At 39.1% G+C, this 23,464-nt stretch overlaps 1 long non-coding RNA gene across 1 annotated transcript in view; it reads left to right on the top strand.

Moving 5' to 3' along the window:
* Positions 1-539: 539 nt before the first annotated feature.
* LOC116229867 (uncharacterized) overlaps positions 540-23,464 on the top strand; it is a 78,785-nt gene continuing 55,860 nt past the window's right edge. Inside the window, exons 1-2 of the long non-coding RNA XR_004167124.2 lie at positions 540-860; positions 2,196-2,301. This is a non-coding gene — a long non-coding RNA (uncharacterized LOC116229867). The remainder of the gene's footprint in view (positions 861-2,195; positions 2,302-23,464) is intronic.

A 23,464-nucleotide genomic window follows, 5' to 3' on the forward strand; every position in this document is an offset into this window, starting at 1 on the left:
CATGTGATCAAGGAAAGATGCAAACCCAATCATTGAAATGCAGAGCTCGTTTCCAACATTCATATACAACAGGCAAAAAAACCAGAGAATACAGGAACAGTCAGCACAGGACAGGCTGCTCTTCCCTTTGTGCCAGAGCCGTGACAGCACGCACAACCTGAACTGCTGCAGTTCTGCTTAGGATACGTCTTTTCAACACTGATGTCTGCGCGTGTACCTGCTGCTTCGGCACCGTGCGCTGGTTTCCGAGAGCCGACCTCCTCCAGCGAGGTCATCCCTCACCACCAGCTGCCGGAAAGCCGCCAAGAACCGGGCTTCCAGCATCTTCCCGAACACACACAGGGCGACAGAAATGCGGACACCTCGGGTGCCGGGGTTGGGGCTGCGCGCACAGGTGGGAGCGAAGCCTCCGGAGGCCGCCCCGCTCCCCCCCGCCCGGGGCCGCTGCGGAGCGGCTGTGGGCGGCGCGGGGGCGGGCGCTGCGTGGGCCGCGACGGCGGGGCGCGGACAGGTGGGCTGGCGGGGGGCGGGCCGCGGCCGTGTGTAGGCAGCGGAGCGGCTGCGGAACGGCGGCGGCGGTGGCGTCGGGAGCCCCGGCCCCGCGATAAAAGGGAAGGGGCTGGGCGGCGGGCGGTGCGCGTTGCGGCACTGGGGGGGGGAGCGTGGCTGGGAAGGAGGGAGGGAGCGAAGGAGCCGCCTCCCGCAGGAATCCCGGGCGGGTGGCAGTAACAGTAGTAGCAGCGGCGGCAGCCGGGACGCGCGGCTCCCCCTGGCTGCGCGGCGACGGGAGGCCGGTGAGCATCGAGGAGCAGCCGCCGCCTCATCCTGCGGCAGCAGCCGGCGCTGCACGGAGAACGCAGGTGGGTGCGCGGCGGTCGGGGTGCGGCGGGGGCCCGGGCCGGGGGGGGGAGGTTGTGGGGCGGTGCCCGGCGCGCACCTGAGAGGGCGGGGGGTGCGGGGGGAGCCGGAGGGTTACCTGGGACGAGGTTTTAGGGCTCAGACAGGCGACGACGGTGCTTGACGTTATTGATTTTAAATCAACGCGTTTGTTTAATTTTAGACGATTGACGAGCATCTCATCTTTAAAGATGCGCTTTGCGAGAGCGTTCTTGGAAAATCGCGCTTGATTTCGGTTTCTATTCCAGTCTGCGGCTTTCTGATTATTATTATTATTATTTTTTCTTTTTTCGGCTGACGTAGAGCCTCGTGCGGGGCGCTCCCCGATGGGCGCAGGTCCGCGGGCGGCGGCACTCGCACACACGCGCGGCCGCGGAGAGGGGAGATAAGTTACTTTCTGTCCGTGAAAGACTTGGTAGCTTTTTCCCAACCAGAGCCCCGCTGGGCAGTACGCACACGGTGGCTTCCAGAGAAAACGTATGAGCCATCCTTCGCTGGAACAACGGGGAGTACACGCAGACGTAAAGCTAGCGTTCCCCCGGAGCTTGCGTTCCGAAACTTTGGTATTCGGCGAAACCCCTGTTCTAAAAGCTTCGCTGTTTTCCAGGAAGAGTTGAGTGTTTTATTTTATCGTATCTTCAGGAAATGGTTAACGTGGGAGTTCTGGGTACTGTGTATTTGGTTTGGGTGTCGGGGTGTAATTCGGCGGAATCCGTGGCGTGTTGCAGTGACCACAGAATGAATCGAGAGTCGTTCATCGCTTTAAGAAGTTGAAGATCGCTTCAACTCTGTGATATGTCCCTCTGAATATCGGCTTCTGTTGTACGCCTTCTTCACAAGCTATGTAGAGGCAGCTAAACCAAGCGTGAAGCTTACATCTCTGTAAAACTGTGTTCGTTTTTCAGATGGGAAAACAAATCAAATCAACTTTCATATTTACCAAGTAATTAAGTGAAAGTGTGTTTGTGTTCCCACTTCAGAAATCCCACCTGCTCTATCAAGGTGTTTGGGTGTCCATAAGGCAACAAAGGATACATAAAAATCTGTACAGCTCTTAATTGTCTCGGAGAGTTGGAAATGTTTTGTTGGGTTAAATTAGGATTTTTCATCCTTCCTGAAACTGAGTAGAGAGAACATTACAAATGACTCAATTCCAGGATTTTAACACTTTTTTTTTTTTTTTTTTTGCCATGGGGAATACTTTAGAATGGTTATGTCGGAAAGGCAAGTGAGCTGAAATGTTGTGGTAGTAAGATTTGCAGCATTAAATCCGGCTCATTTCTCTTGTATGACTACAGGTGGCAGTGTAGAAGCCAAGAACAAAAATTGGCAGAAATTACATTCTGTGTACGAGAGAATGAAGAGTATACTCATGACTAAGCACAGGAACCTGGAAAACCACAGGTATGTGAAGTGATTCATACAACTGCCTACGGTGCCCCCAGTATTCCTGGCACAATAGGTATTCTTGGATAATTAGCTCTTACTGTGACTGTGTTAATTGATAAGGAAAATGCTATGTCTGATTACTGAAATGAAAAAATAATAAAATACTTTGAATGCAGTATGCAATGAGAGGTGGGATTTTCAGATTTCTTATGGTGTATGTTAACTATGAAGAATCAGAGCATGGTTAAGTTGCATGAAGATTCAGTTTATTTCCTTCTAAATACCTAGATCTATATTGATAAAGTTGAGTGCAGTTACATCCCTGAATATGCTTGAAATGGAGAAACGTCAAATATTATAGGCATGGAAACCTTCCTGTAGAATCGTTTTATGAACAATGAATAGAAAGCATGAAGAGAATGAGAGATGTAAATAAAGATGTCATTTCAAATACTTATCTGGGTGTGATGCTTTATAGTGCTCATTTCTGCTGGGGAGTGGGGGGGTGGTGGGAGGGAGAGGCAGTACGTAAGAGCCCATGATTAGCTCTCATGCTTCTAAGGAAAGGGAAGTACCAGGCTACCTGATTAAATAATCTCTCATTAATTAGGAATATTAGAGTACAACAAAGCTCTTCTTGTATGCTTATGTCATTGTGGACAGTCTGTAGAAATTAGTCCATGGGTCTGCATTCCAGGATACCTGGGAAGCCATGGAGGATGGGGTGAACTCAGAGCTGGAGGGGTTTTTGGAACTTGTGAATGGGAAGTTATCCTGGTAAAGTGATCAAGTGCCACCACCACTGTGTTTATAAATGTTTGGCTTTTTTTTTTATGCTTTAGGAAGGCATTCTGTCTAAAGCTTTGAATTGCTTTTGAGAGAACATGGTGTTCCCATGTTCACAGATGACCAAGTCACCTTGTACAAAGTGGGAACGCATTTGCAGATGGTTTATTTCACTGTCTGTCATGTTATTGATCATCACTTACTTCTGTATGTTGACCCGCTTAGGCATAGCTGGGGAGGAGGAAGTCTGCAGCACTAAGGCCTATATGGCCATGTAGTTTTCATTGTTATCACTTATTAAGCAAAACAGCTAAGCAGTTCATCCAACTTAAACATGGCTATTCACAAAGGTTTTGAAAAATGTTTCTGATGTAGTAAAGGTCAGTATATGCTTATGGCTTTGTCAAACAGTGCTGAGCTCATTAGTTTGTGCCAACGTGTTGAGAACAGAAAATGAAACTGTTAGGGGTACAAAATTTTAATGTAGTCTCCCATTACATCAAGTGTTTGCTAAAATATTAAATAAAACTGTTAACTAAGCAACGTGCTGCTCGAGAGTTCAATCTACAGATGCTTCTTTGTGCTAATTAGGAAGTATTGACATCAATGAATGAAACTACTTGTTAAAGTGCCTTCTAGAGTGTATAGCAGTTACGTGTTCATAAGATGATTCATAGCATTCAGCAACTTGTGATGAGTTTCCCTGCCATTACTGGAGATTATGAAGTATCTACTGTATTTGCACTACATTTTTTTTTTTAATTAGCTTTAATGGTGGAAGGGGAATTTTCTATCAACTGAAAGATCAGGCCTATTTTATGAATTCATTAATTATTTTTCTCTTTATTGTATGGTGCAATCTATCATTAACAATAAAATGAAATGTTTAATCATGCCTATAAATACAGTGGGGTGTGTGTGTGTAAAACTCTCAGGACTTATGATGTTCTTGAAAATTGTGTGTATCATGTCAAGTTTGCTATATTGTATTAGTTGTAATTGAAAGAAGAGTTTTCAGTAAGAAACCTGAATTTAACATCTAAAACAGCAGAGCCAGCGTAGAACTCTGTCTGACTGTATGCAGGATATATTTGTAGGTGCTGCTCTTCTTAACGGTACTGCAGATGTTGCATCTTAGAAAACATCTCAGAAAACTGTCCAGTGATTGTTTTGAACTGAAAGCTATGGCTGATTATGCATTTTTATTGCCTCAAAACTGTGCAAGCCCCTCAATGCAATCAGTCATTTCACACTAAAACAACAATGGGTATAGTCTGTTAGACTACCAAGTATGATTGCTTGACTCTTTGCAAAAATATTTGTTAACATAGGAGTATGTCTGAGGCCATTTAGCTTAGGCACTTTGGCTACTCAGACTGAGACTGATACCAGTTCTCCAGTTAGAAAAGGGTAGCATTTTATTAATCTTAGCGTTAATACAGCTGTTAGACCAAAGATATAGCTACAGCACTGGAAGATACTCATTGTAGGCTATTATAACTGAGGGAGGCTCTTGTGAAAGTCACAACATGCAAAGTACATGTATACAGTTAAGTATCCTTAGCTAGCAAATGTGTAAAATAAAGTCCTGGGGATGTAGTTCTTCAGCCATCTCTAGGTTGGGTGCCTCTGGATTTATTATACAAGTGTATCCTAATGCAGAAGGACACCAAAATTTTAAAGAAGAAATGATCCTGAAATTGTATTCTATAGGAGATCTTTCTCTTAGGTGACGGCCAAGTTTCCTTTTTCTCTAAGAATACCCTTCCATGGTGTTGATCCTCAATGACAGGAGGGTATCTCCTGTTGTGGTAAGAAGGGGTAGTTAAGTGGAGTGCAAGTGGATTTATGATGCTGAAAGGGAACACATCATAACCTTGCAACTGCATGCCAAACTGACTCTCATCAAGAGAAGACTAGACCATCTCATACCTTATACGAAAATGGAAAGCGCATATGGATCAAGAAGACACAGCCTCTGGGGCTGGAAGTCCTTAACACTGCTACGTGTTGGACAGGAGTTGACAAAAATGATGTAGAAACAGTGTGGAACTGCTTGAATAAAATTCAGTCCCATTTAGAGGGAAGCCTGTAAGGATGGATGATCAGATTAAAGTAAAGAGTTGCTATGCAGTGCTTAGAACTCTAGAACCAGGTATTTAGTGTCTCCATTTTATTTTTCGAAGTTATTGATGGTATAGATGTACTAGAGATAAGCTAGCAGGATGCACATTAAGATGTCGGAGAAAGTCTAGTAAGAGGACAGGCCAAAGGAATAAGATGCTTGCAGCCAGTCTGGAAATTAAAGCTATTGATCAGAGATCCAGAACAAGTAAATATCCTTTAACAACTTTTTCTCTGATGCTTTAAAAAATTGCAAAAAAAAAAAAAAAAAAAAAAAAAAATTTAGCTTGGATAAGCAGCAGAACAGAGTAGACTAGAAGAAATATATCCTTCACAAACTTGTGTTGTCTGGTCACTTCTGCTTTTGCCAAATAAAAGTAATAAATATGAAACTTGGGTGAATTCAGAACAAAATGCACAGTAAAAACAGTGAAAGTCTGAGTGATTTATACAGCATGGAGAAGCTTGTCAGAAGTCATCTTTAAAAGCATCAGAAAGGGAGGAGCCATTGGGCCAATAGATGGCTGAGGTTTGTAGTGTTCAAAAAAGATTGCACTGCACTGAGTTACTGATGTGAGTTGTTCATTTTTGCTGTGCAGGGGCACTGAATTCACCAAAGAGCTGTAGATCTCCTGGTGTAAAATGCTGAACTAGTGGCTGTGGTGTTTAGTCTTGCAGTATTGCTTTGGTAATAGTGAAGTTCAGATCAGCAAATGTGATGTCAGGTTTTTAAGGAGGCTACCAGAAAACTTACAGGAAAGAACAGGACAAGTATGGCGTTTGTACCATCCAGTTTGCTAGTGACTGTAACAAAGAAGAGAAGTAACGGATCTGTGGGCAAATTTGCTCTATCAGGAAGGAGTCAGCACTGTCTTTGTAGAGTTGCCTCATCAGTCTGGGTTCTCTGAAGATGCTGATATTGTGAGTAAGTATAAGATCTAGCTGATGCAGTAAGCTTGAGTTTCCAAAAATTTTTTTGAGAAAGACTCACCTTTGGTGCTTAGCAAAATGAAACTATTATGACATAAGAGGAAAGTCCTCTCCTAGATTTACGACTAACCAGTTGTAAAATAGACTAGGAATAAATGATATGTTCTTATAGTGAGGACAGCAAAAATAAGTCAGTTATGAAGATCCCTGTATTTAAAGGAAGGGGAGAAAAAAAGGGGCTTGATAGTAGAAATAGAAATGGGTGGCATGATGATAAAGAGTAATTAAATAGCTTAGTAGTATTCAGCTTGACGAAGAAACAGCTGAAGGTGAAAATGATAAAAATCTATATAGGAGTGTAATGGAAAGGATGAGTAGGGTATGCTCAGTAACCATCTCCTGTAGTATGAGACCCAGAAGGGATAAAATAAAATTATCAGGTGGCAGATTCAGAACAAAATAAGAGGTTGCGTTTTTCTTGCACTGAGTAGTTTAACTGCGAGCCACTAGAAGTTCAGCTGAGTTTGGGCATCCAGTACAAAAGCACCATCTCATGCTTAAAAGAACAAGCCACAGTTTCTTGAGAGCTGGGAGGATCGTGAAGTGCTTTCCCTGTTTGAATGTATTTCCCTGGACCTCTGTTCCCAACCTCTGTGAAAGATGCAATATATGGGATAGGTGTATCTTTGGTTTGACTGAATACAGCAGTTGATACGTAAAACAAAGACTAATAGCAGTCCCTTGAAGAAAACACTGACTATATGCCTCTCCTGATACACTGAGGACGTTTTCTTTATTTTATTAGGCCTAATAACTTCTTAACTGCTTTTCTTTTAAGACTACTGGTCCTCATTGTACCAAATTGATACTTCAAGTTTAGTGCCCATACGATGGACGTGATACCTCTTTGTTCTGAGGTGCCAATATTCAATGTTTGCCTAAATTTATTGGGTACTTATTGAAGTTTATCTTCAGATCAACTGAATTAAAAACCTACCTGCAAAAAAATAAAGTTTAAGTTGGAAGAATTGGAAGCAGGTTTACCACATAATAAAATGCTTATCTATATATTAAAAGGAAAAATACATTTTTTGAATCATGAATATAGAATCATAGAATCCTTAGAGTTGGAAGGGATCTCTTTAGGCTGTTTAGTCCAACTCCCCTGCAATGAACAGAGAAACCACAGCTAGATCAGATTGCCTAAGGCTTTATTCAGCCTCACCTTGGAAGTCTCCAGGAGCTGGGGTAAATATGGAAGATAAATTTCCATTTCCTATTAATAGGATGAGATTACATCTAGGTTTTTGCCTTATCCGAACATTTAAGGTACATTACAGTGAAAATTGGAGAAAATAGGTTATTAAGAGCAAAGGATAACTTGACTGTTAAGTGTTAAAATTGCATTTAAATATTAAAAGAATGTAGAAATTACAGAGGAATTATTGAGTCATGCAACTCAAATGACAAATGGAACTAGGGGAAAAAAAAATAACATGACGAGTCTGGGAAGAAAAGTCTCCCAGTGCTGTGTCCTATAAGCATATGTCAGTACAACCAGCAGAGTACTGCAAGCTGTAAGGAGTTAGGAGATAAGTGTTGGATATATTCAAAGGCTGACTTTAGCTGAGGAAAGTTAGTTGTCTTGGGTTCCTTTGGGCAGTCACAGCAAATCAGCATCTTCAGTGAGTGATACGGGGTACCCAAAACCAGTTTCTACTCTCTATTATCCTCTAGTGGAGCCTTTCCCTGTCCACGCAGACCATAGATTGACAAGGGAAGCACAGACTGGTGGCCCCACTGAGTTCAAATTTCCCTTTCTATGCAACCATTCTGTGTGCTAGCATGAGACCTGGTTTTTATAGATGTTTTAGTAGGTCACTTTTCTTTTCCAGTGATACTGGAATAAAAATACACAGGAAGACAATAGTAGCTAAGCCCATTTCTAAAGCTTTAGTGAAGAAAAGGTTATTTTAGACTTCCTAAAATTCAGATTGTCCTGCAGTTTTCAGTACTTGCGTGACAGAGTTGACCATGTTAAAAATAAGAATAAACAACTTAAAGAAAAATAAAATCGGAGATTTTTCTGAAACAAAAAGATTAAATCCCACAGAGAGATTATATCAAGTTCTTTAAACTACTAATGCTGGATAATAGGGCATGCTTGGGTATGTATCCCTCCAAACGCCCTAATGCACTCTTGTTTCTCACTGATGGAAGGAGATCCAGTTTTCTCAGGATCTCTTTGAGCACTAGTTAGAGGTTTTCTATCTACTTAACAGTAGAAAGCATACTTCAAACTTTTTTTTTTGTTTTAGTTTTATTTCCTATAGTGGAATATGATGCAAAACAAATAAAATATAACAAAAAAAAATCTCAGTTCTGCCTCTGTTGACTTATGCATTAAAGTAATGATGCTGAACCAGTGGCAGTCTGTCATTAAAAGAGAATTTATACAGCAGTAAGACCAGGCATCCTAAAACAGATTTTTATTAGTGCTGTACTCTGGGGGTGAGACTTCCAAATAATTTAAAACTGTGTTTTAAAATGTAATGCATGGTCTTAAACAGAAAAGAAAACACACCAGCCAAGCACACCTCTCAAGTAGTATTTATCCCAGTGTTATCTGAAGAAACGGATGCTTCTGTGCATCTTTTATTGCATGAAATCAGCTCTTTGGAAGCTGCTTCAGTTGGATTTTTCTGATGCAGAGTCCTCTGAGAAGACTGAGAACGCTGTGTTATTCAGTATGGTGAAACATCTGCATATACACTAAACCTTTTTTATTTTCTTTTAAATGTTAACTGGGCTTGATGTTTTTCTTCTTTTTTTCTTCTTTCTCCTTTTTTTGTTTTGGGGGTGGTGCCTGGCTCTGCAGTTACACTCTAATATTTTGCAAATAGTTGATTGTATTTGTTAGTTTTCATCTGGATGGTTCTTCCTGTTCCTGATAGTTGAAGTGGTTGTGCACTCTATAATAAAAATAATAATAATTCTGAAGTCAAAATGAAAGTCACATGCTGTCCTTGACTCAGATTTCAGTTATACAAAGACTGTGTTGCTCACAAATGAAGCTGTAAACTCTTAGGAAACTATAGATAAAATGGAAGCCAGAGCCCAAAGCAAAACTAAACAACTGCTTATCGGGCCTCTGCTGAACCCAGTGGCTGGGGATAGACATACTTCTGACATCACCTCCTGCAGCCTTGTATCTTGCTGGTTCCTGAAATGCAAGTCTGCAAGTTCAAGGGGATGAAATTGTTGCAGACCACTTTTTGTCCTTTTAGATGTGCCTTCTATTATATTTTTGTTTCTCTGCTTTTTCCCCCAGCCCTACTTTGCAGTTTTACTGTTCATCATCATCCAAATGCCCGGATATTATACTTTATTGTTTATGTTGACTTACCTCATTATTTTCTGAAACTTCTAAATATCATCTCCCTCTTTCCTTCTCTCCGCCCACAGGTAAATTATGATTCCAATGAATATTTAATAGTGTGTGAAAGGTATAGACATAACATTAACTCAAATCTGGCCACTTTAGAAAGTTTAAATATGTCTTTATTTTCAGTGAGAAAAAGCTGGGCTAACTAAAGTGGTAATGTGCTACATCAGTTTTCTGGTGAGAAATGCCTTGTGAACGTTGTTTGGTTCAACATATTTTACCTCGCAAAATAAATGAGCATATGATTGATAACGGAGACCAAGCCAGTACTGGCAACTTCTTTACCAATGTCATCTCAGTTACTTTCTGATGTGGGCATTTGCATATTGAATGAGGAATTTGTAAAGGTGAAAGTGCCTGTAGAGTACGGTTAAGATGCTTTTGAACAGGATTGTTCTGTTGAATGCTTCCTGATCTCTCAGACAATAGCATAACTAACTTAAAAATTCCTTTGCGCTCTTGGTTTAATACAAAATGACCCCGTGAACAGACTGCTGAAAAATCTGCCGACAAAAAAACCTTCTGATTTTTCTGTATTAGTGCTGTAGCCAAGAGGTCAGTCATGGCTACACTTGCTCTCACTTTTCTGTAATCCACTTCTTTGCAGTACAGCTTCTGTTGAGTGTATGAAGGACAAGGTTGTTGACCCCACAGATGGTAACTAGAAGATAAGGTTGCCATAGGTAGAGATGTTGGCTTATTTTGTGACTGTGCTGCTCACAAGAAATTGTTCTATCAGAGAAGCAGCTGAATTACCTCCCTGTTTTTTCCTTCAGACCACTTGAAGAGAGTTTAGCTCTTCTGTGGGAAGAATGAACGCAGGTATAATTCATAGAACCATTTAAGTTGGAAAAGATTTTCAAGATCATCAGATCCAACCACCAGCCTGACCTACAGAGTCTGACCACTAAACCGTATCTCTTAGTGCCATAACTACACATCTCTTAAATATCTTCCAGGATGGGGACTCTACCTCTTTCCTGGGCAGCGCACTCCAATGCTTACCCCCCTCTCTAGATTAGATAGTAGGAGGAAATTTTTTACTCAGAGGATGGTGAGGTGCTGGAACAAATTGCCTAGAGAAGCTCTGGATGCCCCATCCCTGGAGGTGTTCAAGGCTAGTTTGGATGGGGCACTGGGCAGCCTGAGCTGATTGATCACAGCCCTGTCCACAGCATGGGAGATAGATCTAGGTGAGGTCCTTTATGGTCCTTTCCAATTCAAGACAGTCTTATGTTTCCCTACATTAGGAAATTCTTCCTGATACCCAGTCTAAACTTCCCCTGGCACATCCTGAGCATGTCTCCTTGTGTCTTATTGCTTGTCACCAGAGAAAATAGACCTCCACCCTCCTTGCTGCAACCAGAAATTGTTTTGGGTTCTGGATGACAGGCGAGAATAAGGCCCTGGACTATAGCACAGGGTCAAAGCTATGATGAGATTTAAGGTTGGTGTCTGCACTTAAACCTAGATTGTTTCCAGCTTTGCATGGGCATTTTAGATTGTTCTTCTGATGCCTAGCTCTTCTCGTTACTTAGATAAGGAAACCATCTATCAACTCTGTGACTCTGACTTCCATTGGTTAGGAAGCCATCAATTAGGGACAGTAGTGTGTCTTTTAGTGGAGACTTTTATTTCATCCTGTGTTGAGACCAGTGCCATTAAGGTGGACTGTCAAGGAAATGCAATATCCAGGGACAGCAACTGTGCTGGGGCAGTATGTTTTCTCATCCTGTTTCATTAGATATATGGTTCCTAACATTAACTCCAAAAGACTGTCAGTAATCCATAGCTGTGTCCAACTTTAATGTGAGATCTGCTGAACTGAACATTGTCCATATGATCTTGTGCAAATCCTTGTCTGTTTCTGCCACAATTGTAGGAGTATTTTTCAATTTTTTTTTTTTTTACATCATCACTAGAGATTATGGCTGCTGAGGATGTAGAGACCAAAAGCAGAGCTGTAACCTCCCTTTTTATTTGAATCTGGTCTGTATGTGAACATTACAAAAAGAAAAATTGCTAGAAAGATGTAATTTTGTGACTTCAAAGTAATTCTTTGAATTGCTGGGCAGTTGAGATTTCATCTCATTGGTATAAAATCAGAGGTGATTTTTGGAACTCTTCCAAATGTCACATTTTAGCTACATATTTAGACTCCAACATGTAAAAATTTGTGAATTCCATCATAGGGGTATTCAATTCTCACAAAAAAATTACGTGGGACATCACAATTAACATGAAAGAAGATATGTAAATAAGACTCTTCAGGGATTGAAGTCCTGATGGTTTCTGTAAGGAGTTCTATTTCATTTGCTCTATCATGTTTTGTTTCCAGAGGTCTTAAACTTATTAAATCAGGACCAGTTTCTTTTGGATGAAAACCACGCCTCTGTTATTGATTCTTCTATTTAAAATTCTAACTTTTAAGTTTGAGCTTCAGCATTGGAGCCAAAAAATAATGTCATGAATTTCTTGCAGAAAGATCTTGTGAATCTTTCACAATGTTTTTCAGTGAAAAGAGGCACTTTTTAATTTAATTATTGCACTTTTTTTTTTTTTTTTGAACCATCTCCTTTTTTCTTTTTTCCATTGTTGTTTGGTTTCATTGCAGGCAAGCCCTGAAAAACTTCAACCTGAGAAAGGATTGCTTTGCATTTATAGAACCGGGGTGTGGAGGAGAGTGGTAGTGGTGCTTGCTCAGGAAGTAGAAAACATTTAGTAGGTAGCAGTCATTCCAAGAAGTGCACCGTTAGGTCTTTGATTCAGCAAATCGTAGAAAGCTCGTATGAACTTGAAGCCAAACGGACTACTTACTTACTTGCTTAAATACTTTACTGAGCTATTCATGAACTATGACTGGTTCAGTAATTACTTTGATTTTATTTTAATGATTGAAGTTAGAAAAAAGTTGCATCCCACAGAAATTCCCTTTTGATTTATTTCACATTAATTATGTAATATCTTGGAATATAGTGAAGAGCCGACCAAGCCTGTGGATGATACAAAGCTGTGAAGCTGAAAAATTCTTAGGGAGTTAGAATTAAATCAAACTGAGCTGTGAGGCTTTGGGGGAGTGGTATGTTGTAAATAATGAAGTTTAAGAAAGAAAAAGCATGTAGCCGTTATCAAATGCACAAATATTAGGGATCTTGATGGTTGCTGGTACTTGGGCAAAAATGTTGATGATAGCATTAGAGGTTAAGTGGTAGGTATGGTTCTCTTTGCCTCCTCACATTTCATATTCATTAGGTACTTCATGGTTTCTGCAGTCTGAGATTGTGGCACAAATTTATCAAAAGGCCTAGGGAATACAGTCAGAAGGGGGAGGATGGACCAGGCAAGATATGATGACCAGATACTTGGATATGAAGAATGTTGCTTTTAAAATTTTGTGAAATGAGTCTTTATACACAATTCCAGTTTTTCATCTGAAATCTGTTAGCTGCTCTCTTGATTGTTGTTTTTTCTTTTTCCTGTTATTCGGCAGTGGTCTGTCAAAATATGTCCATCTAATTGTCCAAATTTGAACTAGGGAATATTTTATTCAGAAAATGCTATGGATTTTCATCCCTTAAGTTTGTTTTGGTTTGGTTTTATACAGAATTGATAGCCAGTGTCATCTCTTAGACTGAATGTTTTTTAAGTAGAACAGGACTTTCCTTGGGTGATGGTTCTGTCTTTTCTTGGTTATGTGATGAATAAAATGTTGCTGTGTTAGCGCTGAAGTTTGTAGGTACTTCTGTTGCCTACTCTAGTCAAATGTCCTTTTACCTTTTCCATTGCCAGCATGTATTATTCCAAGACTATTATGAGGAAGCTTCTCTTCTTTATTTCAATGAGTTAATTGCTTTCTCCTCCTTCTCCTTCTCCCTTCCCTTTCTACCAAAGTTCAGTCTTTCTCAAGGTGGTTTTACTGAAGTGTTCATTATTATCCTACTCTAAAAAATTGATTCCACTAATATATGTCTAGTAGGAACACTGTGTTTCCTCTCTGGCTAATGGAAAATTATTGGGGTTTCTAGGGCAATTCTGAGTTTTCAATTTAGGCTTTTTTTTTCTGAATTTTTTCTGAACTCTAGAGAAACCCACAGCTTCTGCAGATGATGCCAGCCCAATTAATCCTATGTATTGTTTCCACATTCCTGTAAATGAGGAGCACAAGCAGCTTTCTAGTTCTTACAGCTGCAACAAAACTGGTTTTTATAGCCACTGTTGAAGACATAGATCTCCTTGCCCATGGAAGTTAGATGTATCAGGAGAGGAGAAATAAAATGAATGTTTGAGAATTATGACTTTTTATTGGTTTGTAGAGTGCGTGTATTTATGTCGGCTTGAACTGCGTATACTTGATACAAAATACAGGCTACAAGCTTAAGTTGTGTTTCAGTTTGTAGTCACTGCTGGAAATGGAAGAACCCCATGAGTTTAGCAGAAGTTTTCTCAATGTGACTCTCATATATTTGCTCTGCAAGTAGGTGGTAGCTGATGTCATAGGCTTCATAATGTAGAAATTACCTTTTATCATAGTGCTGAAAAATCCACCCTGCTTTGACATGTAAAAAACTGTATTTCCGTCTAACCTGAATTCAGCAGTCTCCTGAAGCAGGTACAGGGCTAAAATGTGTGGCACTGTTACAAATCTGTTGCTAGTGAACTCATTTTAACGTGGTTCCATTCTCACAGTATATCCCCATCCTCATTCTTGCTCTGGAAAAAGTTGAGAATGCTACTAAAACAGTGCTACCATCGAGACCTCAGAGACCATCTTACTCATCCCTTCATACTGGCTGCTTACAGGCTACTGCTGAATCAGTGGTTCGATGATACTAAGGTTATATGCAGTCTTTCACAGTGCGTAGATTCTGAGAATTTTTGTATAAATTGGTATCTCTGCTTTGAAATTGCGTATTGTAGAATAAGAAGCACTGAACAATGCATGAAGCATTTGCGGTGTGCTCTTTTGCGTTCTCTTGGTTAGCTAATTCAGAAAGTTTGTCTCAAATCTGTATGCCTGTGTTTTTTAAAGCTGAATTCCAGGATCGCATTTGTAACACTTCTCGTGTTACTTATACCCCATTTAATTCCCACAGAAACCCAAACGATAGGCTGATTAACTTCATAGCATTTTTCAGTTTTCAGTCTGAGTGGGTTTAATTTTTGCACTTTGCAACTTTGGTCTTCTTTTTACATACTTTTTTTTTCTACATTTCCATATATGTTTTCATTTTTTGTTTTGTATTTTCATTTTTTGTTAATTTTTCCACATATAATGGGAGAGGACTGAGGGTGGTGGAAGTACAGGAAGACTTGCAGAGAAGCATTATTTTGTGAGGCTGAAGATTAAATTGTTTATTTAATGTTAATAATTTGCTTAATACTATACCCAAAGTCTTGGTAAAGAAAAGACCTGGGGAATTCCTTTAAAAAGTGATACAAGTGTAGGAAAGAATGTTAACAGACAGTGATTAATTACTTCATTGCAAGAGGGGAGCTTTTTGTATCTCTTTTTGGTTTGAAATGAGTTGCCATATATTGAGAAGGCAGAGACTGGCAAAAGACTTTCCTGTCTTACTAAGTTGTGAGATCAGGAAATAACTAAATTTACCACAGGGAGTTTACCTAACTAACCACAACCTTTTACTAATATGTTCATTTTGTCCTCACATACAAATTTTGAAATAAAAATGCCAGTACTCGTGTGTCACTGATGGGAAGTAAAAGGCAATATTTTGGTCATAATTGGTAGGAGGTGAGACTGATGTTCACATGAATTTTCCCCAATTACAGAATGAGCACAAAATATTTCATAGAAAATTAAATTATTTCTAAGAAATTTTAACATCGTAATCTGGCATTTGGAAATACTTGTGCTTTCCCAGTCTTAATGTTTTGTCTTGAAAAGTGGTTTCTTTTTAATAGGAAATACATTATTTGTTTCAAATGTTAAATATTTTCTTTTGATTTCAGTCTTCAACTAAAAACCTAAGACAGCCCTCAGAATCTTGTGTTCAAGGTCAGAAATATCTTTGTGCTCTTTTAAAAGCCATCGGCATACCGCAGGGGACAAAACTTGCTCTGTGATGATTCTGCAGTGGTCAATATCTTACAAAAAATGAAGAGGATGACAGAGAATCCATCTCTTTGTTTGGTACTTAAGCAGTTGCTTGTCCTTATTGATCATTTATGCAGATTTAACTCCTGAAGTCCCACTTGAAGAGACTTGGTCTTTATCCCTTAAATCACATAAGCTTTCAGTATGTCTTCTCCAATTTTTGTAGCATCTTCTGGACTCAGTTCCAGTGTCTGTTTCATAGTATTGGCCTCAGCATACATTGAAAGATCAAGACTGGCAAGTTGGCAAGTTTATTTCTTTTGGGTGTCTTTATTTGCTGTACCATTGCAAAGCACATGTGAAACAATTTCTTCAGTGACCTAAAACCTTTATGAGGCTAACTGTGATCCAGATGGCAGTCCTGGGCTTCAGACGTGCACCGACTTTCTGTGTTCTTAGAGAAGTGTGACCTTACATTTGCATTATTTTTTGCCTTTACTAGTTTTTTTTTTGTTGTTGTTTATACAGTCAAGAATTTGGGGGAATACCAGGCTTGATTGGAGATATTCTCGTCTTAGAGAGAGTATCTGAGCTTTAGATATAATTATGCTGAATGAGCGTTAAGAGAACAGACCTATGTTGTATGTTCTTTAATTCCTTGATTTTACAATTATGTAAAAATGAGTTTGTCTGCATGGGTGGTTACTTACATTTGACGTTACATTTTGCTGTTAAGTCAGTGAGCTGTACTTTCCACTTATATGGGGAAAAGCTAGAAAAAGTTTACTTGTTTTTTTTTTTTCCACAAACTCTAGAAACTGTTAGGAACTTGGGAACACCTCTGTTCCCAGTTTGCCCCTTTGCTGTCAACTACTTTCTTTCCATTAAGTTAATTTGTTTTATTCTTAAGCTAGAAGATACCCACATAGACTGCTGTCACTATCTAGTGTGACCTTCACCCCCTACATTCACTTGTCTGGGGTGCCTTAAGACTAAGGGGTGGGAAGTAGCCTGGCTGGGTGACTGCAACCAAGGTTCATCTGGAGGAGATGAAGGGATGAGAGCTGCCCTGCTTGGCATCTAGGCTCTATTTTGCCTGATGGCTTATAATAATTGGTCTTCTGAGTGTGAGTGGGGAGATAAAATTTCCTGACTCTTTGCCCATTTGATGTTTCATACCTTCTTTTCACATCCAGTATATAACTTATGTTTGGGGATGATTTCTTATGAAGTAACACTATAGTGTGTGGCATCTTGTATTAAACCAAGCTTTCAGAGGTTACACTCTGTGCTTACAGAACCACTTTCCTGAGCCTTTCAACTGCTCAATTCTGCTTACAGGTCAAATAACTCTCTTCCAGTGTTCTGGATTATTGAAATGACTTCAGAAATGCAATGTCAGTTTAAATTAAAACAGGCATTCATCTTTTCTGCAGGTCCTTTGTCTTTCTTGAACTTCTCATATCTTTCTAAAGCCTGTGTCTGGTAGTCTGTAATTAAACCTAGGCAGGCTAAGCCCAGGCCTCTTGAAGCTCTTTCTCTAGCATAAGTAGTCCAGTATGTCCCACTTTCTCTGTGTCATGGATGATGTTAATGGTAGGTAAATAAATACTGGAAAACCTTAACTGTGCAATGTCCTAGAAGTCCTAGAAAAGCTGCCTCACAAACCTGGGAGGAGACAGCATTTCTTCCCATACTGTGTAAGATGAGATGTTGCCCTCTGAGATGTATAGCCTCCATGTACTAATGGAGGGTGATATTTTTGGGGTCTTACAGGGCAAACACGAGGTGAGGCATCATGATGTTTGGCAGTGCCACATCGCTACAACTACTTTGAGTGTGGGTTGGAGTTTTGAGGGGCTGGCAGAGTTGTTGGTGCTCCTCAACTACACCAGTTTGTTAGGTGCTCATGAACACCAGTTCTTAAGAAAGTGTTGAACACTGGACAATCTAGTCGTGGTGGGAATCGTGGAACCATAATATCTGTCCCTCTAGAATATCAGATTGCTTAGAAAACCACATTCTGGTTGACAGAGGAGTTGAAAAACCGCACACATGCTTCATTTGTGCTTTATGTCCTCTCTTTGGGGAGAGGGAAGAGAGATGCAAAGCAAAAGAATGGTCTTCTTATGGGGAACCAGGAAGAGGCAAAGACAGGTGAACAGCGGGGTCCATTGTGCAGAGTGTACTCAGACAAGATGGTGTGGAATGAACAAGGTACAAGACCTTACAGTTTGGTATTATTTGGAATTGCAATAATGCTGCCATGCTACAGTGGATATTCTTGTGCTGTATAGTTTATTGTTGTGTATGCAGAAGGCCCAGTCATATGCAGTAGAAGAGGAGCAGTTGCATTTCTTTGCAAAGGCTGCATAGGTTTCCCAGCTGTAGATGCACTCAGTTTCTAGAGAACGTAGTGGGAAAGGATTATGACAAACCTTGGAACATATAGAACAACTGCTGTGATTGTAAATCAACTTATTAAAAAAGAAAAAAAAAAAAAAAAAAAAAAGATGCATGCTGCGATTGAGTTATGCTACCTTGAGTTTTTGAGACTTGAATGTGCAGCATACTAAAAGTCAAAACTAAAAATAGAGTGGGAGTATGAAATCTCAGGTATTATTGTGACTGAGGTGAGGTCTATCTACAAGAGTATTCAGACCTCTGAAAGCAGAAAAACAGAAGAGAATAAAGGGTGCTCCAGGTAAAATTCTGTAGATGGTCCTTATGTGTTTAAAAGCACAAAAAAAATCAATATTTTCGTGGAAAAAAAAAGTCTCTTTCAGAGCTACATATTTAAATTCATAAAAATGGGGATCACAATATTGTATGTATTGTGAAAAATAGGGTAGCAATGTAGATTAAGACTGCTATTCCAAAATTTTTGTTATCTTTTTTGTGTTCCCTGATGCGTATAAAAATATGTTAAATATCTTAACATCTGCATTGTTATGAAAAAATGGCATGTTTTTTTTTTTTGTTTTCAGCTGTGTTGTTCTTACATCACATTTTATTCCATGCTCTCTCTTCATTGGGAATGTGAAGTCATTTTCTTTTTGTTCATTTGTAGATGTAATCAACCCCAAAATTGCACTATCCACCACTTGGAAGAGGTTGTTTCTTTTGCTCTGTCTCAAAAAAGGCACATTATATGTTCTGAATATGGAGTTACTTGCTTGTGGAACTGTCTCCTGATTGTCAGAGAGGGGCAGTAAGTAGAGTAAAGGGAGCTGAGCCTATCCTATTAAAAAAAAAACAAAACTGCATGCGGTTGAAGAAAGCATACTTTGCACGCTATTGTGTGTTAGCACATTTAATCATTAATGCACCAGTATATCCCATTGACTTCAGTTGGAGCATTAGAAGCATGGGTAAGGCCATGCCCTTGGCAAGCTTCTCAGCACCATGCAGCAGAAGGTGAGTGAGTGAAGATGGGCTGTAGTTCTGATTCATGTGTCACGTAGGGAAACAAAACGGGCAAGAAATAGGGTCAGACATGCTGTAATCACAACAAAGGGAAGAGTTAAGATGGATTGTCAATGAGGCCAAGGTGATTGGTGCGGGGTCAAGTAGGGACAGTTTGGGGAGGTAATTAGCTGTTGGATGTTGCTGCTTTCCAGTACACTGACTGTAACACCAGATTCCTTGATTCCTCTTTGTCACCTAGTTGGTGCACTGGAAAAGACCACAAAATACCCCACAAACTATTGTTACTCGATTGCCTCAAGAAACAGAGCTGAATGTTAACGCGCTGACTCTGTCTCTCAGCTGTGCTGTTGTCAATAGGTAGCCACAAAAAGAAATTTGACTGCCTTGTTTGATTATTTTCTTTCCTTGAAAACTGAAGAAATTCTGCAGGTACAGAATGCTCTTTAAAAAAAAAAATGTTAAGGGGACAGAACCAGGCAACCAGCACTGAGAAACACTAAAATTGAGGTTGCAGCTCAGCTTTCTTGGAAGTATGTGTTAGTGCAAAATCTTCTATTAAATGATAAGTTTTCTTGTTTTCCCAGAATAAACATGCCTGTGGTAAAATGATGGCGTTTATGGTATGAGTAGGAGATATGTAGGAGATGAGATTATCACAGATATTCTTGTGCTAGTTTGCTTGGACAAAACCATCAAAGTCATTTATCTGTCCTAGGTAACCCTCTTCTCCCAGAGGTTCCTGCTGGCTGCCTCCATCTGCATCTCCCTTCCTCTGGGCAGTGTCAACAACAGCCTCTGGGCCTTAACTATGTTTGGTGCCATCCCTTAGAAAACTACTGGAGATAGGGATTTCCCTGATTTATACCATTTTTGTAAGCTAGCAGCATGGTGATGGTTCCTGGCTTTATACAAGCTTCCTATGTGTCTCAGAGGAGGTGCTGGGCTATGTGGACAGCCTTCATTTATCTAATGGTGCATGTACTGTGCTTTAGGAACACCTCATCTCTAAATTTCTTCTTGTCACAAGAGTGGGAAGGTGTGAATGACATAGGGCATTGGACAAGGACAAAGGAGGGTCTCATGGCTAAGACATCAGGTGGTACAAAAGAGAATTGAGTTCTGTCACTGCTGCCTGCGCCACAGTTTTCTTTTACGAAGCTATTATTTCCGTGGCCAACTGCTAAAATGCTGATTTATGTCTTATTTTCCAGATTTCCAAATCAACTCCAGCAGTCGCATGGTCCTTCAAAGCTGGTTTTAGATGATGAGCAGTAGGAAATTCTGTGTCAGTCACAACCCTTACTGAACAGTAATAGGTAGTGAAACTGAACTATTGAATAGATGACATGAGAGTGGAAAAATCAGACAGCTTGATCTCTGGAATGGTTCAGTGTTTGAATTACTCCCCTCCATCCATGCCCCCCTTCCCCCCCCCCAAAAAAATATATATATATACGTATATTCTTCAAAGAGCAATGTGCTTAAATAGAAGTGTTTGTAACAAAAAAGACAATGGATATGTCAGTTAATCTATAGTTCTTCTCTATATTAAGTTACTTCTAAATGGTAGTAAAGGCTCAATTTAGCTGAGCACTTAGTAAGGCATCTAGCTGCATATTTGAATTGAGGCCAGGATTGATAAATTTGGATACTGTGTGATAATACAGTCTAACATGAACGTTGAATCCACAGCGGTTAATGTGTATGTCCCAGACATGACTGCATCTTGCTTCTACTGCGATTTGTTTTTTGATTGTTTCAAAGCTAATTTATTTGTGACACTGGGTAAGAGACAGTTAACACATTCCCAGGGAAAAAACAAACAAACAAACAAAAAAAAAAAAAAAGAAAAGAAAAAGGGAGGGGATACAAAGGATTTATTTATTTTTAAAAGGATGAATTTATAGGCAAAGGATGTTCTTTAATTTCCCCAAATACCTGAGATATGTCACAGAACTCAAGTTTGTTTTGGTTCCTTTGACACTTTTTTGTTCAGTAGTTATTGGATCATTGGCTGTCTGCATGCAAGATCCTGCAAAGGAAAGAATTCCTCTGAGTAGACTAGCACCAAAACAATACTCATTTTTAACTTATGGGGAAACATTGAAATTGTGTTTGAAGTGTCACTGTAAAGAGGTCTTTGCCTTATTACAAAAAGGGAAGACTATTTGGCAGTTTCAAAACAAAACACAGAGATTTTAAAGATAAGATGTTCGTGACTTCCAAAAGACAGTAAACCTCAGGACAGTTATCCTCTACAAAGAGGGGATAAACGTGAAAATTCAGTAAAGCAAAAACATGAATAAAGGACAAGAAATGTAAGCAATGCTTGGAATAAAGAGTGTAACTAAAGACCTATCTATAGAACAAGCACAAGATGTACATGAAATAGTTACAAAAAAATTTTGATATTTCAGTAAATACATGTGAGCCTGAGCTATCCTGAAGAGAAACAAAGTAATAAGACACATTGCTTTCACTTGACTTTCCAGTAGAAAAATATTGATTTCCTTTTTTTATTTTGCCATTGAATTCGTGTGAAGGTGTTTAAAGTTATTTCATTGTGGTTTTGCTAAAGCACGTTTTCCTTAAATTATGGACTAAATTATAATTTCAAAAATTAAAATTAATCTTAGTGGCCTCTTTCCCTCTAAGTCTCTCATAAATCAAATGAATACTCAGCAGAATGCTGTGGTTTTCTGCATGGCAATGGCAACTTCTAGAATAGAGCGTGTCTAGGATATGAGGAAACAACCAAAGAGTGTACATTCAAAACAAAATAGCTTTTATAGCAAGGAAGAATATATTTGATTATTTCAGTATAAAACATAAATGGGCTAGTTAATAGACTGACAAAGTCAATGCTTTCAGAAAGTTCTTGGTGAGCCACAGTTGAGTTTTGTTCTGTGTTCTCATAAAACTTAGCAAAGAAAGTAGTGCTTGGTTTTTGTGGTACTTATGAACAACATATTAAAAATACAGTTTGAATTATAATTTTGTAAATGTATTACCGTTGGTTTGGGGGAAAAAAAAGAAATGAAGTGGTCTGCATTTTGTTTATGATTTGTGATTTTTGGCTGACAGATTCTTTGTGAAAATCCTTCCATAAATTGAGCATAATTGTTGATAAATTACAAAATTGTATTTTGCTGTACAGTGATAGAGCACTTTTCTACTCTGGTAGAACATCCTAGATTTTGAGGCTTTTTGGAGACAAAATTACCACTTCTTTTCTGTGTTCCTGCTGTTCATTTGGTGATCATGGCTAAATCACAGGAAACAGTAGCTTCAAATTTGTCTCTTTTCTTTAAAATGAAAGCTTAACTAAGTAAATTTTAAGAAGATTACTTTTAAATACATATCTCTGCTAGGCAAAATACCAATATGACATAGTATATATATTTTTGTCTTTCCTTTCTGTAGCAGTTATTATAGAACTAATTATATCACCATAATTTCTTTCCTTCTCCAAATCTAGACTTCTTTTTCTATTGTTCTCTTCATCTATGAATGCTTAACTCTTTGCATAAAACAAAACAAAAAACCGACAACAAAAAAACAGTGAAGTAAAAAAATCCTCATTGAGGATATGATCCAATACTCCCATATTATCCCATCTTGTTAGGGTATATTTCTCCACTGTTTAACCCCAGCTGTCTGGTAATTGTAGAAAAATTGTATGTTTACGGATAGCTGATGCATCATTTAGCTAGGATATGCTTTAGCCCAATATATTTAAAACATTAGGCATGGAATAGTAATCTGTACACTTTCCTCTCCTTCTGGAATAATCTTTTTATAAAAATTATTTTTCCCTGTTGTTCTCTTTTGCAAGTTTTCAGACTCAGAAAAACCTAGATAGCTGCTGCTGACTTAGTGAATAACCTTATCACTTATTTATTAGGTTTTTTTAGCCAGCTCTTACTAATTATATTATACCATGTGAGTGTTTGTGAGTATATATATATATATATGTCCCATTTTCCAAATATAATTTAATGTTTTATATACACACATATATATCATGTTTATGTACAAATATCTACATATACATGCACAAATAATAATAAATAATAATATAATAAATAAATAATCCCCCATTTATATAGAGAGAGGGAGAGATACACACATATAGGAAACATATAGGAGGTGTATATATACTTATCCAGTATCCTGTTGTTGATTCCATCTATTGTCACTGTAACAAAATGCTCCTCTCACAGTAGGTGATCTGTAAATGTGCTTGTAAATGTATTAACTCCTGTGGAACTACCCCTCCACAGAACCTAGTGAGAGAATATTGCTGGGTGATTCATACCGACAAATAAGGAGTGGGGATAAAATTTTGACATAGTTGCCAATGACAAAAGCCATATTGACTCTAGTGGGATGAGAATGTAGGTGGAGAG

This window comes from Phasianus colchicus, chromosome 1 (assembly GCF_987193195.1).
Source record: "Phasianus colchicus chromosome 1, bPhaCol1.hap1.1, whole genome shotgun sequence".
Classification (NCBI taxonomy): domain Eukaryota; kingdom Metazoa; phylum Chordata; class Aves; order Galliformes; family Phasianidae; genus Phasianus; species Phasianus colchicus.